At 30.6% G+C, this 15,215-nt stretch overlaps 1 protein-coding gene across 3 annotated transcripts in view; it reads left to right on the forward strand.

Annotated features, from left to right (window-relative positions):
• Positions 1-1,909: 1,909 nt before the first annotated feature.
• The window catches only part of LOC134716233 (G-protein coupled receptor 83-like), a 43,765-nt gene continuing 30,459 nt past the window's right edge, over positions 1,910-15,215 (forward strand). For all 3 annotated transcript variants that reach the window (XR_010106844.1, XM_063579105.1, XM_063579102.1), the window contains exons 1-2: positions 1,910-1,988; positions 8,189-8,294. The gene's annotated coding sequence lies outside the window, so the exon portion shown is untranslated. The remainder of the gene's footprint in view (positions 1,989-8,188; positions 8,295-15,215) is intronic.

A 15,215-nucleotide genomic window follows, 5' to 3' on the forward strand; every position in this document is an offset into this window, starting at 1 on the left:
TTTTGGAACCCGAAATTCAAATCGTTAAAGTCTAAGGTTTTGAAATTATTAGCCAATTGACTGACGGAGTTGCAGCCCTTAAAATATTATCAGTTCAATTATTTTGTATGTTAATCGTTATCGATTTTGCTGTGTATCGTATATGGTTTTCATTTTTGGTTCCGTTATGTTTCACTATGTTGGTTTTCTCTTCTCATTATTTTACATTTTTCATTTCATTCCAATGAACATGTATGGATTGCTGCGGTATAGGCTTATTATTGTTGAAAGCCGTACTACTTATAGTTGTTAATATCTCTCCGTCAGTTGGTCTGTGGTGGGTAGTTGTCTCACTGTAAATCACATAACATATTTTTTAAGCATATGTACAAACAAGTAACAGTTCTGATACCTGTATAAAAGCGTTATGTCGATATTAGTTAGTATAATACGTTTCACGCACATAGTTTACTAACGTGCTTTGTCTACATGCCTTTTTGTGTTTGTTTTAGTTACATATTTGTTTGTTTTTATAGTGATATAGTTTTTAACATAATGTTGATAGCTGTACTCAAATATTGGACGTTCTTACCAATTACATTTGTTTGTTTTGTTCACACATCGTTGACAATATTGTGGAATTTAATGCGTCTGTCATATAAGTGAAAGGTTTAGCTACCGTTAAAACCAGGTTTAATCCACCATTTTCTTCATAACAAAATGCACATACCAAGTCAGGAATATGACAGTTGTTATCCATTCGTTTGAAGTCATTGAGCTTTTGATTTTACCATTTGATTATGTCTTTCTGTTTAAAATTTTCCTCGGAGTTCTGAATTTTTATTTTTCTACTTTTTATGATAAAAAAAAGTCCCATATTTATCAAGATGATCATCACATTTGTTTTACAACTATGTCTAAATAAAAAAAAATGTTGTATGTCTCTAGATTTAATTTTGCGGTTTAAAAATCCTTGTATTTATGGATCTTGTTAAAAGGAGACAAAGAATTCAGATATATCGGAAAGCTATACATTCGAGTTTTAACAGTATATTGGTTAATTATGTTAGTACGCCGATCCCTAGGGGGACTCAAGGACAAATACTCTCGATGAGAAGGCGTCCGTTTGAATGTGCTAGATAAACATACATTAAAATATCATGCCAAATTGGAGATATACATTCTAAAATTCACTGTAAAAGTATTTAAACAAATAAAAAAAACCGGTCCCGATTGAAGAGTTATCTAGCCTGAAATGATTAAGTTCACACATAAATCAAGTCGAGGAAAAAAACAGCCTCTTAACAAAACATCAATTAAAAGAAAAGGTTAAAGGTAGCTATATATATAGGTCTGTTCCTGTTTAAGAATAGAACTCTTCTGTTTGTAAATTTATAGGATTGTAAGAGCGTTGATCGTGTGCACATACACAATTTTTAATTACATTTTTGTGCTACAACCATGAAAATAACAAGTTATATAAAGCTTTTCATTTGTTTTCATATGCATTGTTGTGACGTTTTCATAGGGTAGCACGTGCAGTCACGAATGCTCAATTATATTGGGAAATAAAATTTGATTTTAAAATACATCAAGATTGATGTCTGCCAATCAAAAGTAAGGATTCTGATAAAATATACATCATATGAAATTATTTAGCCATAAAATGTATCTGATGGCGACCTGTGGATATACAATCTCTTTCCTCCAAAGATGTCACGAAGACAGTCTATTAATAAGAATAAACTATGTATATAACTTCTTAACCATCTGCTGAGTAATGTGTTGCATTTTATTTAATCATATAAATTCGTTCATTTATTTATTGACAGACGAACAGAGAAAAAGACTTTAATATCTACTATTTTGCAAGATTAATTAAAGCATGAATTCCCGCCACATTTGCTTTTACTATATATAATTTATAATACGGTCTATCCGTTTAGGTATTCACACCTCAGCACACAAGTAAATATTTGTTGGATTTATTACGTTTTGGATGATTCCAGGTAAGCACATTTTATTTTTATAAGACTAAAACACATTGTCTTGTCAAACTTCCAGTGAAACTTTATTATTATAACTAAACTGATAAACAAAATACAATTATGAATTACAAGTATTTCAGTGTGTGCTACATTTTACTAGTCACAATGACTACGCTGAATTTAGAAAAACCCTGGTGACCAAATAACCGGTGACATTTCAATGGTTGAGTAATTATCAAATACTTGTTTTTACACAAATTTCAACTGAGGTTGCACATTTTCTGACTTTTTTCCGGTTTGAAAAACGTTGTGAAAGTTCTATTTTTCGGTGATTTATACAAATACAACTTTAAGGCAGCTTCATCTTTTACATTATATTTTTATTATAAATATGGTTACTGTTGTAAATACCTAATTTTCATTTAACTAGGTCAAAAACTGCATTTTTTTCTATTTTTGCCCACTGTATAATTTGTTTTGTCAAATAAGAAAAAAGCCATTAAAACATGAAACGTATTTAAAAGCATTTGATCTTTAACAAACCACAAATATTCCTCTTTTAAAGTTCGATTTATTAAAGTAAAAGTGCAGTTATGGGTAATAAAGTAAAACATTTCTTTTTAATCTATTTTTATCTATAGTAAACATATTTTATGTTCGTTTCATTGCACTTGCAAAAAATCTTGTTCTGGATCTTCAATGATGCATGTCTTTTCCATATATAACAAACGAAGCATAAAAATTTAAAAAAGTCAAAATATTTTAACATTTGATACGATTATTTCTTGAAAATGGACAAGAACGAGAGTACACTATAAAATAACTTGTTTCATCCAACATATGCATTTATGCATGCAAATAATAGTTATACATTCTTCGCAAATACCTTATTTGATTTTGCCATGTGATTATGGACTTTCCGAATTGATTTTCCTCTAAGTTCAGTATTTTTGTGATTTTACTTTTTACCTACATGTAAAATGGAAAATGAAGGACTTATTATGGAAAACAGTTTTCCTCTGTTAATTTTGTTTTCCAATTTGAATTTTGTGTATCCCGCCTTTACCCATTAGAATAAAATACTTTTGAAATCTGCAATGCTAGCATATCTAACAACTTTTGATAGAAACACGCAGCATTTGTTTAAATATTGGTTACTTCAAAAAAAAAATTACACTCCTAAAACTTTTGAAGAAACACAAGATACGGCTGAACATAAAGTAAAATACATCTCGACTTAATTTCTAGTTAGGTTAGTCTTTCCTTAATCTTAAAGCATTTGTGTATACAAAAGTACCACAGTACTACATAGCCGATCAATTTCTTCCTGCTAACCGAGTAATTGTATATTCCTATATAAAGTAGTTTACGAAATATAAGAGTTACTTCCCCTTCTGTATTTGACATAAGTGAAACAATAATGTATAGCACGAATGGTAAATATTAAAGACCTAAATTATATTGAATTCAGGCACAAGTACTTGGTTCAATAAAACGAATTAGAATCAAGGTCAAAGGTCAATGTCATATTCCAAATATGGTTTATACTTGTTATATGATCTCATATCTGACTTTTAAAGATACATATAAAAAAACTAGTGCAAAATGTTTGCTTCATTGTGATGAAGATAAGAGACATTTCTTTTGAAACAATCCAATGCCATTTTATAGGAATTATTGCTCCTGAAATTATTTGATTTAAAGTTAATAGATTATTACTAAAACTTGGTACATGATAAAGCCATAGGGTCTGTTTGATGAAATATGACCTTCAAATGAATCAACCGGAAGTGACATTGAGTAAACCGGAATATGTTATTTTTGTAATTCTTTCATGAAAAAGTACTTAGAAACTATATAGTTTTTATATACGTATACATAACATATCATTTGAGACCGGAAATGATCTTCAATTAACAAAAATTACCTAGTGTCTCCCTTATTGCAAGGAAAGTATTAAAAAATAAGATGTTTTTGGAATCAGTGTGAATTAAGCTATTATAAATGCAAGACTATAAAAGACACTTTTTTTAAACCGAAAGTTGACAATTATCGCCCTTATTTCAGGCAAAATTTATAAAATGATTTGTTTATTAAATTAGTATGAAGAATCCTATTCTTTGACGCCAATAGTCAGTTTGTGTATTCCGGCAGTAGCTTCTCATCAACAATTTAGAAAATTGATGTGGAATGATCTTCAAATTTTCTCTGTTTCTCAACTGGTCGCTTAGATGTTTGGTATATGTTATCAAATAGTTTATCCTAATTTTTTTTCATTTGACCCTGCTAAACCTAACTAATGTCTTCAAAAGAGTTTTCTCCCCGAACACTGGTTTTCATGTGTGTGCATCACCTTCGCAACAGTAAAAGAAATCAATAAATTTACTATTTGGAATTTCTCGTTAAATCCTCAGAAAGCTTCGGATTTATTTTTAACCGAACCGATACTGAAACTCCATATGGGAGTTATTCCCCCTGTTGTATTTAACATAAGTGATATATGAATATGACGTATTAGTTGTAATTTAAAAATGCCTAGTGTCTTTTGATTTGAGGTCCTTGGTAAATAAAAAAGAGAGAAAATAAGATCAAGGTCAAAGGTCAGTGTCATATTCGAAATTTTGCTTTCCGCTTTTTTTTACTTCTTTTTAAGTATTGTATAAAAAGCCGAAAACACATTTTAACAATATTATTTATTGCGCCATGTTGTAACAATTTGGTTGAAAAGATACTTAGACATTTTATGGGAGTTTTCTCTCTTCTTATATTTAATACTCCGCGTATAATGATATTGCTCATTAACAAATTATAATAAAGACCTAAGGACTTTGATTTGACGATCTTTGTTTATTAATTTAAAATTGAAGTCAAGGTCACAGTTCAACTAATTGTTAAAGATTTTGACCTTTTCTATAACTTACAAAATTCAACCGGAAATAACCTTGAGTTAACCAGAAGTGGATTGTTTTATACTCATTTCATTTGAAAGAATATAAAGCCATATATTTTTTAATCAGTGTCAAGTTAACTTAGATATTATACCTGAAGTGACATTTTCCAAACCGGAGGTAACAATTATCTCCCTTCTATAGAACTAAAATATACAGAAATTATATATTTTTAAAATCAATGTATAATAAGAAATAATGTGGCACTAGTTTTAATATTTCAAACCAAATTTTAACATTTTTCATACCAAAATATAAAATTCCAGTTGAAGACTTTCAATTGTTCTCTGCAAAAGTGGCTTTCAATTGTTTTTGTCTTTGTTTTGTTATAATATTGTTCGTTTCTGCATTTTAACGTTGAGTCGTTTGTGTTTTCTCTTATTTTTTTAGATAAGACGTGGCACGGTACTTGTCTATCCCAAATTCATATTTTTGGTTTTGATGTTATATTTGTTATTCTCGTGGTGTTTTGTCTGTTGCTTGGTCCGTTTCTGTGTGCTGTTGCGTTTCGGTGTTGTGTCGTTGTTCTCCTCTTATATTTAATGCGTTTCCCTCGGTTTTAGTTTGTTACCCCGATTTTGTTTTTTGTCCATGGATTTATGAGTTTTGAACAGCGGTATACTACTGTTGCCTTTATTTGTGATGTTGTTTGATTGCTGTTACATTGACATATATTCTTATTGTTGGAAATACATAAGATTTCTAATTTAACAAAAATCATATGTAAAGTGTGCTAACAGCTTAAATACTTGGAATACAAACTCATAGTCAGTATTCCAAGTTGCATATTGCTCACACATGTGCATAATTATATGCAAATATATAGTGTGCATAGATATATTCTCTGTTAACAAGACATGAAGTTTGTGAGAAAAGATGTAATTCAAGTTCTAGTTCGTCAATATTGTCAGATCTCGGTTATTTTAACATTGTATTGTTAAGCAACACAAACACATTTAACTAAATTGAAGGGAACTCTCCGATGACCGCGATTATTTTAGCAAAAGGTAAGTCAGTGAACTTAGTATTTGTTTTTATCCAAATTTTTACGACCAAACATAAAATATTGATTTCCTTATTAAGGGACCCTTTGAGGTATATCAATTTATAACAAGCGAAGAAGTAAAATAAAAAAAAAAATGTAACGTCCTCATTTTGTTTAGGGGATAAACATAAGCCCAGCTCTGGGTGCGGAATTTTCTAGCTACGTTGAAGACTGTTTAGTGGATTTGTGCTCTTGTTTGCTCTTTGGCTAAGTTGTTGTCTTGTCTTTTACACGTTCCAGTCTCAATTCTATATACTAATTTTAGCGTTAGTAAAATACAACATCCGTTGCATATATAAGATCATTATAGCCAATACACACATAAAACATAATTATATGATCTTTACAATAAATATAAAGACAAAATATTGTGAGAGGCGAGCCAGGTGGGTGATTAAACTTCAACAATGCATCTGTTTCATGGTATAAATATGATCTCATCAAAAGGATAGATGTAAAGCTTTCAAACAAACATAGGAGATTTATGTTGTCTTAATGACTTTTAATGTTATCTAAAAGTCATCATAATTCGTAGATTTCAAGATAAACAAATTGATAAATAAAATCATGCAGAGATGACAATAATATCGCAATAAACAGGAAACCATAATAATCAGTGCAAAACGGTCCCATAGTGTGAGCAATACACAAATTTATCGTAAATAGATGAATAGATTACATAATAAACATTAAGAGGATCCGAATGTGATTATTTTGTTGAAAAGATTTGAACAATAAAGTACGATTTTTTTTTAATCTCTTCATTTTCAATTTTACAATTTAAACTCTTGTCAGTTTGTTAAAAACGAAAACCACATAAAGCTTAGTTGTGGAATGTTCTAACGGTGTAAATTAAATTAAATTTTTATGATCAAATGTATATTTGTAGTTTTATTTTCTACCGCGGAAAGATAAAGATTTATATAAGATATTTAAACGATTAAAATCGCTCAATTTAAGCTTCCGGGATATACTTGGGTCTTTTAATTTAATCTCTGATTTTGCCAGTCACCTTATGTGAATATCGTTGTAAATCAGATTTTTATTACAGAGTATAAAGTAAACAAATTGTCTTCCACAAATTTCGCCTCTTTAAGAATCTTGTGATTCTTTCTATATGTTTTGACCTTGATAAGATCTTCTCAATATATTTATGAGATAACTACTGGTCATACATGTGAATGTCATACAAGTGAGAGGTTTGACTAGCTATAAAACTAGGTTTAACTGACATCCATTTTCTACACAAGAAAATGTATTTACCAAGTCATGTATATGAAAGTCGTTAAATATTTGTTTGATGTGTTTGCGCTTTTTATTTTGCAATTTGATTACTAACTTCAGTTTTGAATTTTCCTCGGAGTTCGTTATTTTAGTTATTTCAGCTATCTACTTCAATTTCTACAATGCGCCAAACTCACTATTTAAGCTCATGGCTTGACAAAATGTTGAACAGTTTAAAAAGAAAACCAATGACATTATTTATGCCATAATAATGAACGAAAAACAAATTAATTCCCTTACCTGATACAGTGTACAAATATTAAAAAACGAAAACAAAAACTAGCTGTTCATCTCATTTTGAAAGGGCTAGGCTATTCACATTGGTAAAACAGGCACAAAGAGAAACAAAAAACAAATCTAAGATTGTCCAAAGCCTATGGAATTCCAAACTTAAAGGTCATTCAGAGCATCTCCAATTAAATGAAAGAACATGATATATTGAACATACAGCAAAAAGCATGATAATGTGCAATACCAAGACAGATGTTTCTTGACGGCACCCTGCGCGTTAGTACCTGGAAGATATCACAGGAAATTGTAACAAGTCTAGTCTGCTTGACCAGAATAATTTTTTTTCATGAATCAGAATGTTTTTTTAGAAAAGAACATAACCGGAAGAAACCAACTGAATGTCCCATTAAAAAAACATAAGTCGAAGGGAAACTGATCTACAAAACATCATGAACATTTAATGCTGAGTAAAACAGATCAATCCATGAAGTAATGATATCATATGCTCCGGAAGGGAAATATGATATTGTTTCTCTAGTGACACCGTCAAATTTAAAAACCTTCCTATAATTATCATTTTTGTTACGTTTTTATAGTTGCTGTACTTCATTTTTCAGGATTTAAAGTTCAAAATAATTGGAAAGTGTAATTATACACGTTCTTTTCTTCATCAGCAATTGACAATATGCTTGAACTCTCATTTTCCCTTTTAGTGGTGCCTATAAATATCTGATTGATGTTGGAGTTGCACACAGGTCAACAACTACCCTTGAGTGCTACTTCCTCAAATGGTTTCTGAAATTGTAGGATTGATGTCAGGTAAGCAGTTTTATCATTTTGTTTACCAAATATTAATCAGACGTTACTGTAATCTATAGAGATGTGTTAAAAACAGTTTAGTTTCGTTCAAAATTGGACAATGAAATGAAATGAAATAAAAATATAAAATTTCTCGTTTTCGATTATAGTGTACTTTTGAGAGATACTGTCAGTACTAGTATAGGTGTCATACCACCAATTACTCCCTCCAATTTAGAACGTTTGTGAAAGTAGGCCTACTCGGACAAAACATAGTGTGTTTGATGTCATTGTTTACTTAAACTAACCAACAAATTGGCAGAAATAGAACTTTTGGTGAAAGAGAAATGAGAAATATATTAAGACTATTTTGAGCTAAAATTTACATGTTTATGAGTTTGCATTCAAAATTGAGGATTAATGCACTCCATAGTATACAAACTTGAGATTTCCAGAAAACCAGGGGTTATTTTTAGTGGTACCTCTATTCGGAAGACCTTTTCTTTTTTATATGATTTTAAACACCTGTTGAAAATTGGCATGTAGAAAGCTGATACATGCACGATTCAGAATATATCTGGTTTTTATGAAGTTAAACTTAAGGTAAAATAATTAGAAAGCTGTGAAAATTGTAAAATATGGTTGAACAGATAGAGACTTTTGGTGGTATGACCCCTATAGTAACTAATTATAAGCCAGGTAGGTTTAACAACCACTTGTTCGATCTCACTGCTTGTCGACGTTTTGTTCACAAGAGCAATCAGAAAGTCTATGTTGATATGAAATATTAACGATACGGACATTTTCTGTAAATTTTCTATTTATAAAATTTTTAGTTATTCAAATCACTCAGTTTTTTTTTTTAACTCCAATGCATATATATATATTTATTTATCATAAGCCGTATTCTTGTTCAATTATTGGCATTAACGTTAAACGTGAATTCCTTTATCTCTTTGTATTTGATTTGTCATTCAGACCGTGGTTTGGTGAATGTTGCTGAGTCTTGCGTATTCGAATCGAGCATCTGGCGTGACGTGACAAATAATAAGCCTGGTATCTTTGATGAGCGTTATTATAGACTAGACCATCAATCACAACTTACACTACGGATTATGAAATTCGTTGTAAAAAACAAGATGAATATGCTTTTCTAACTTTTCATACAAAGTCTCGTGGGAAAATGTTTTCCTTAAAATAAAAAAAAGAAAAAATCAAGTTATAAAAAATGCTTCTTTCGTACATAAATTCCTTTAATACATCGGAAGCGCTTTGATCAATATGACAAACGTGTTGGTTTTGTCTGATTTCTAAGATTTAAAGGTAGCATACAGTATTACTGTCAAATTGTTGACTTATTCATTAGTCGATGTCTGTTACAAGCAATTGTCAAGTTTTGAGTTGTGTGCGGGAACATATAATGCTCTGTCACCTTATTTTCACTTGATACTTCTTGACCAATACAATATGATTAGTTTGGTATATTTTATTCAATTTTTTTTTTAAAGGCGATACGAAATAAAGTAAATTTGGAGAAATACACTGATGTTTTATTTGTAAATGGGAGACTAATATCGTTTCAGCACAGCGTTGTCAGTTTATATTAGACTTATGAGTTTGAATGACCCTTTCGGTTTTTTCGCCTCTCTTTTATAAAAGTTATAGACAATACAGATTTGCATGTGTGCTCTCAGTGTTCAGAGTTCATTCGGGACTACTTGAGATTTTCTATAGTTACGAAATACATCATCTATATTGCACCAGAAACCTTAGCACCATCAGTTCTATGGTATTTAATTAATTAAGCCAATACAGACTCCTCCGACAAAATTGATGGTAATCAAATTAGTAAACAATTTTAAGATGATAAATGTTGTCCGTAATTCTATTTCATAAATCTCTCTTGCTCCAGACTGCACTCTATATCTAGAAATATATATATATATATATATATCGGTATATGCAATCAACATCAAGATAGATTGAAAAAAATATCTATCAGTCTAGGCAAACAGTGTTAAGTCGTATATAGATACCATGAATTGTATTAGAATGATTTGGGTTAGGGACATACCATCATTAAGGCAGCAAGTCAATTATATGATACATCTAAGCAGAACAATATCACTAGAACAATATTTATACAAAAGAAGATGTTGTTTGATTGGCAATGAGACAACTGTTCACGAGAGACCAAAATGATACATACATTAACAAATATAGGTTACCGTAGACCTTCAACAATGAGCAAAGTCCATACCACATAATCAGCTATAAAAGGCCCCGATATGACAATGTAAAACAATTCAAACGAGAAAACTAACGGCCTTATTTATATAAAAAAAAAAAAATGAACGAAACACAAATATGTAACACATAAACAAACGACAACCACTGAATTACAGGCTCTTGACTTGGGACAGGCACATACATAAATAATGTGGCAGGGTTAAACATGTAAGCGGGATCCCAACACTCCCCCTAACCTGGGACAGTGGTATAACAGTACAACATAAGAACGACCTATAAAAATCAGTTGAAAAAGGCTTAACTTATCAGATGGACAAAAATACAATTGGACGTGGCCGGGTACTTTTTTTTTTATCTCTTTATATCATGGGTTGAAAGATACCAATGGGATATTCAAACTAATAAGTCTGAAACAGACTGACAACGCCATGGCTTCATATCTGCAATCAAAACTAATATACCTCTCAAATGTATGCACGAAGGTATACGAATGTAACAGTTGTTTTCCACTCGTTCAGCAGATTGATAACGCTTGATTTTTGTCAGTTTTTGTTATATTATTGTTCGTTTATGTGTGTGTTGCATTTTAACGTTGAGTCGTTTGTGTTTTCTCTTATTTTTGAGATATTGAAATAAGACGTGGCACGGTACTTGTCTCTCCCAAATTCATGTATTTGGTTTTCATGTTATATTTGTTATTCTCGTGGTGTTTTGTCTGATGCTTGGTCCGTTTCTGTGTGTGATACGTTTCGGTGTTATGTCGTTGTTCTCCTCTTATATTTAATGCGTTTCCCTCGGTTTTAGTTTGATACCCCGATTTTGTTTTTTTGTCCATGGATTTAGGAGTTTTGAACAGCGGTATACTACTGTTGCCTTTATTCATGAGCTTTCCCTTATTGAATTTGGGTTGGGTTGGGTATTTAAGTTATAAAATTGGTACCGTTAATTTAATTACTACCACTGGGTCGATGCCTCTGCTGGTGGACTATTAGTCCCCGAGGGTATCACCAGCCCAGTAGCCAGTACTTCGGTACTGGCATGAAAATACGTTTTTTTTTGTGTAATTTAAATTTGCTGTTACAAAATATTAGAAATTATTATAAATTAAGGAATGTATCTTTCTCATGCAAAGCTCTGATTCCTTTCACGGATTTGGTTATACTTTTGAACCTTTTGGATTATAGCTCCTGATCTTTTATATAATCTTTGGATTTCAAATATTTTGGTCACGAGCATCACTGAAGAGACATGTATTGTCGAAATGCGCATCTGGTGCAAGAAAATTGGTACCTTTAATTTTATTATATTCTTTAATAAGATTTAGATTTTGTGAATTTATCTTTGGTAGTTATACTTAGTTTAAAGTACTTATTAGTAATTACTTAGCCAAAAATAAACTTAAAAACGCAGTTTTCCCTTGGTATTGTACCAATTATCTATTTTAATATTTTCCCTCAGCAAAGTTGTTGCTCTGGTGATATTGTTTTCCCATGCATATCATGCAATGACTTTCTTTTGTAAGATATTGATTACGTTTAATGAACAACGGGCTGATTATACAAAAAATTAACAACAAAATCGTCCTAGTCATGCTGATTAACATGTTAATAAAGATAATATCACCACTATGATTCTATTCCAAAGATAACACGGATTAAAAAGTCTTCGGGGACAGTAAGGTATTATTATTGAAATACCATCCGTTCGTTGTATTTTTTGTAAAGCCTATATTGTTAAGAATTTGGAAAGATATCATATTAATAATGATGACATAAAAATGTAATTGGCATTATCTTGTAATTATAGAATATTACAGTGTAAGTGTTTTTTGTAATTTTATAATTTTAGCATAGATTATATATTAATATAAAGCAAAAGTGTTAGGGTACATGATTTCACAATTAAAAGATTAAGTATTTTAGCCTCTAGATGGCACACTGTTTCATAGTATTTCTATAATGTGTTGTTTTATATTATTCAGTAATGTCGATTTACTTAATTCCTGATTTGATGATCCAAACTCAAAATCATGAGTTGATAAGATGAACAAGTAGGCGTATGTTAAAAAAACATCAATTTAAAGTGTTAATGTTACCGAAATCAAGGATAATTATTCTCAGGCGGTTTATCAAATTAGTAGTTATTTCTTTTTTATTTATTGGTAAGATATATGTTTATAATGAATACTCTTGGATATTCTTATTAATATGTTATTAACTGATATCTAAGTATCAGGAATTTGCAACGTCAGCATTAAGGGAAAATATTTTTACTACATAAATCTGTTTTTCGAAGGAAAAATCTAAACCGTTCGAGTAATTAGGAACAACACTGTCTCATTACTTTATTGGACGCATATGCTTGACTTCTTTTTAGCTATTTATTTTCATGTACCATTGCAAAAACTGCAAAATTTCAACTCTAGAAAAAGACGTTTCACATTTATTTGTAAATAAGAAACATCCAAACATTAAAAGGTTAATATCATCAAATCTATTTACACATAACTAATTGCATATGTGTATGTATAATATATTATATGGTTGTTCATTTTGTTCTTTGAAAGTTTACTTAGTTTTCAATAGAAATTGCAACGATTATAGTTAATGATATGGCAAAAAAAACCCTAAAATTCGAACTTTAGAATAAGACGTTTTACAATAATTTGATAACAGTACCTTCCAAACATTAACGTTTATATCATTAAACTGTCCAATTAAACATAATTAATTGTACTTTTAGAATATTTGCTTTAGTTTCTTCATTAGAAATTATAATAGTAAATGATATGACATCATAATCTATCTGTATACAGCAATTCATTAGTCCCAGACAGACGAAGGTCACAACAGTCACGTTATCTATAGTCCTAAATTAAAAGACTGGTGTGTTTTGTGTGTTGCATCTCCCCATTTACCAGAATATCAAAATCAATAACACTTGTGTCCTGAAGCTAGTTAGCGCAGCCATATCCTACTTTGCATTATTAATTTGGATTATCTAATGAATAGTTTGACAGGGAAATTATTTCCAACTATTCTTCCCGTCATCGGATTCAGATTAATGTCAACATTTCCGTTTCCTTTATTAGCTCATGGTCATCATACGACATATAAATTATTCATAATACAGCAAATCTTCTTGGTCCTTAATGCTTTGGATTAGACATTGTTTGTAAGCTGCTCTAGTGTGTCATTCCTGTTTGTCACAGTGAAACTTAATTATTAACCTTGCCTATATGTTTGAATATTACTATTTGGAACAAGAAGTTATTTCATATTCCGCCAGTAGCATCTATACTCCATGTGAGTTTTTTTGTATGTAATAAGTACATTCAAACACATAGGCGAGATTGATACTAAGTGAATAGTCTTCGTTCTTTGCCTTCATAAAGAAACATTTAACATTTATACTTGCATTTCAATATTTAACAAAATGTACCTTCCGAACTCAAAAGTGAGACATTCATTTTGATAAACTAGTATTCATTTTCATTTAGGGGCTAGTTGAAGCCCGTCACCAGGTTGCTGGATTTTCTTGCTTGGTTGAAAACCCACTGTTAACCTTGTGATGTTTTCTATTCTTTGATCGGGTTATTGCATCTTTAACACATTCCCCATTTCCATCCAATTTTATGAATTTGAACCTATCTTAAAAGGTACCTTGAACAAACGCATAAAGCATTTTTTTTCACCATGCACAGAGCTGTCATCGGTTTCAAATTGATTGACATCTATTGGACTCATGCTGCCTGAGACCTTACGAACAAACTGAAACAGATATTTAATTTGATTTACACCATACTAAAATACTTATAAAAGCTAAAATGAAAACATTAAACAATGCACCAAATCGTAAGTCATAATAAAGCATCAGCATTTCTTGTTTATTTTAGGACTGAACGCCATCAATTATATCAGTTATATCACTTCCAAAGACGGGCTAAGCTCAAATGACGCAATATAACCAAGCATAAATAGAACTAAATAGACAAACTTGTGCAGTAGTATAAAGGTGTTAATTTTTACAGAGTTACGATAGCATGGTATCTTTGATGTGTAATTCATGGAATGGTTCCTTCTTGTGGCTCTTTTTTTTCAGATTTGACCTTTCTTTTAAATTCTGATCATATTTAGCCCATGCAAAATCCAACTACAGATCAAAATAAATACCGTATGCATTAGGCCCAAGTGAGGCTGAGTTAATGTTTTGGAAGACTACAGTATATATCAGAGATGGTTTATTCGTATTTTCATAAAATTAAAGTAAACTGGGAAATTTTATAAATATTTGAATAATCCGCTTTTAGTAATGTTTGGAACACTTACCAACGTATTTTATCTGATATTACTAAATCGCTGACATTGGCAAGTTAAAGCTAATCGACTTCAAGTCAGAAAGCATTTTTTTTTTATTCAGTGATGCCAGATATGATGAAATAATTACTGACAAATTAAAAAAGAAATGTTAAATTTCATTATTAAAAACAAATATATTATCAACATATTAAAAATTTTGGGTTTTCAGAGCGATTTAGGTCTAGCCAGCTGTATGTCGTTTTTTTCTTTTTCTGGATTGAATATCGATAAAACCAGTTTTTGGAAAGCGACAAAAAATAAAGTCATTATATAATTTGATACAATAAATATTATTTATCTTGCTGTAATCAAATAACCTGTAGGGCAATACCAA

This window comes from Mytilus trossulus, chromosome 4 (genome assembly GCF_036588685.1).
Source record: "Mytilus trossulus isolate FHL-02 chromosome 4, PNRI_Mtr1.1.1.hap1, whole genome shotgun sequence".
NCBI lineage: Eukaryota > Metazoa > Mollusca > Bivalvia > Mytilida > Mytilidae > Mytilus > Mytilus trossulus.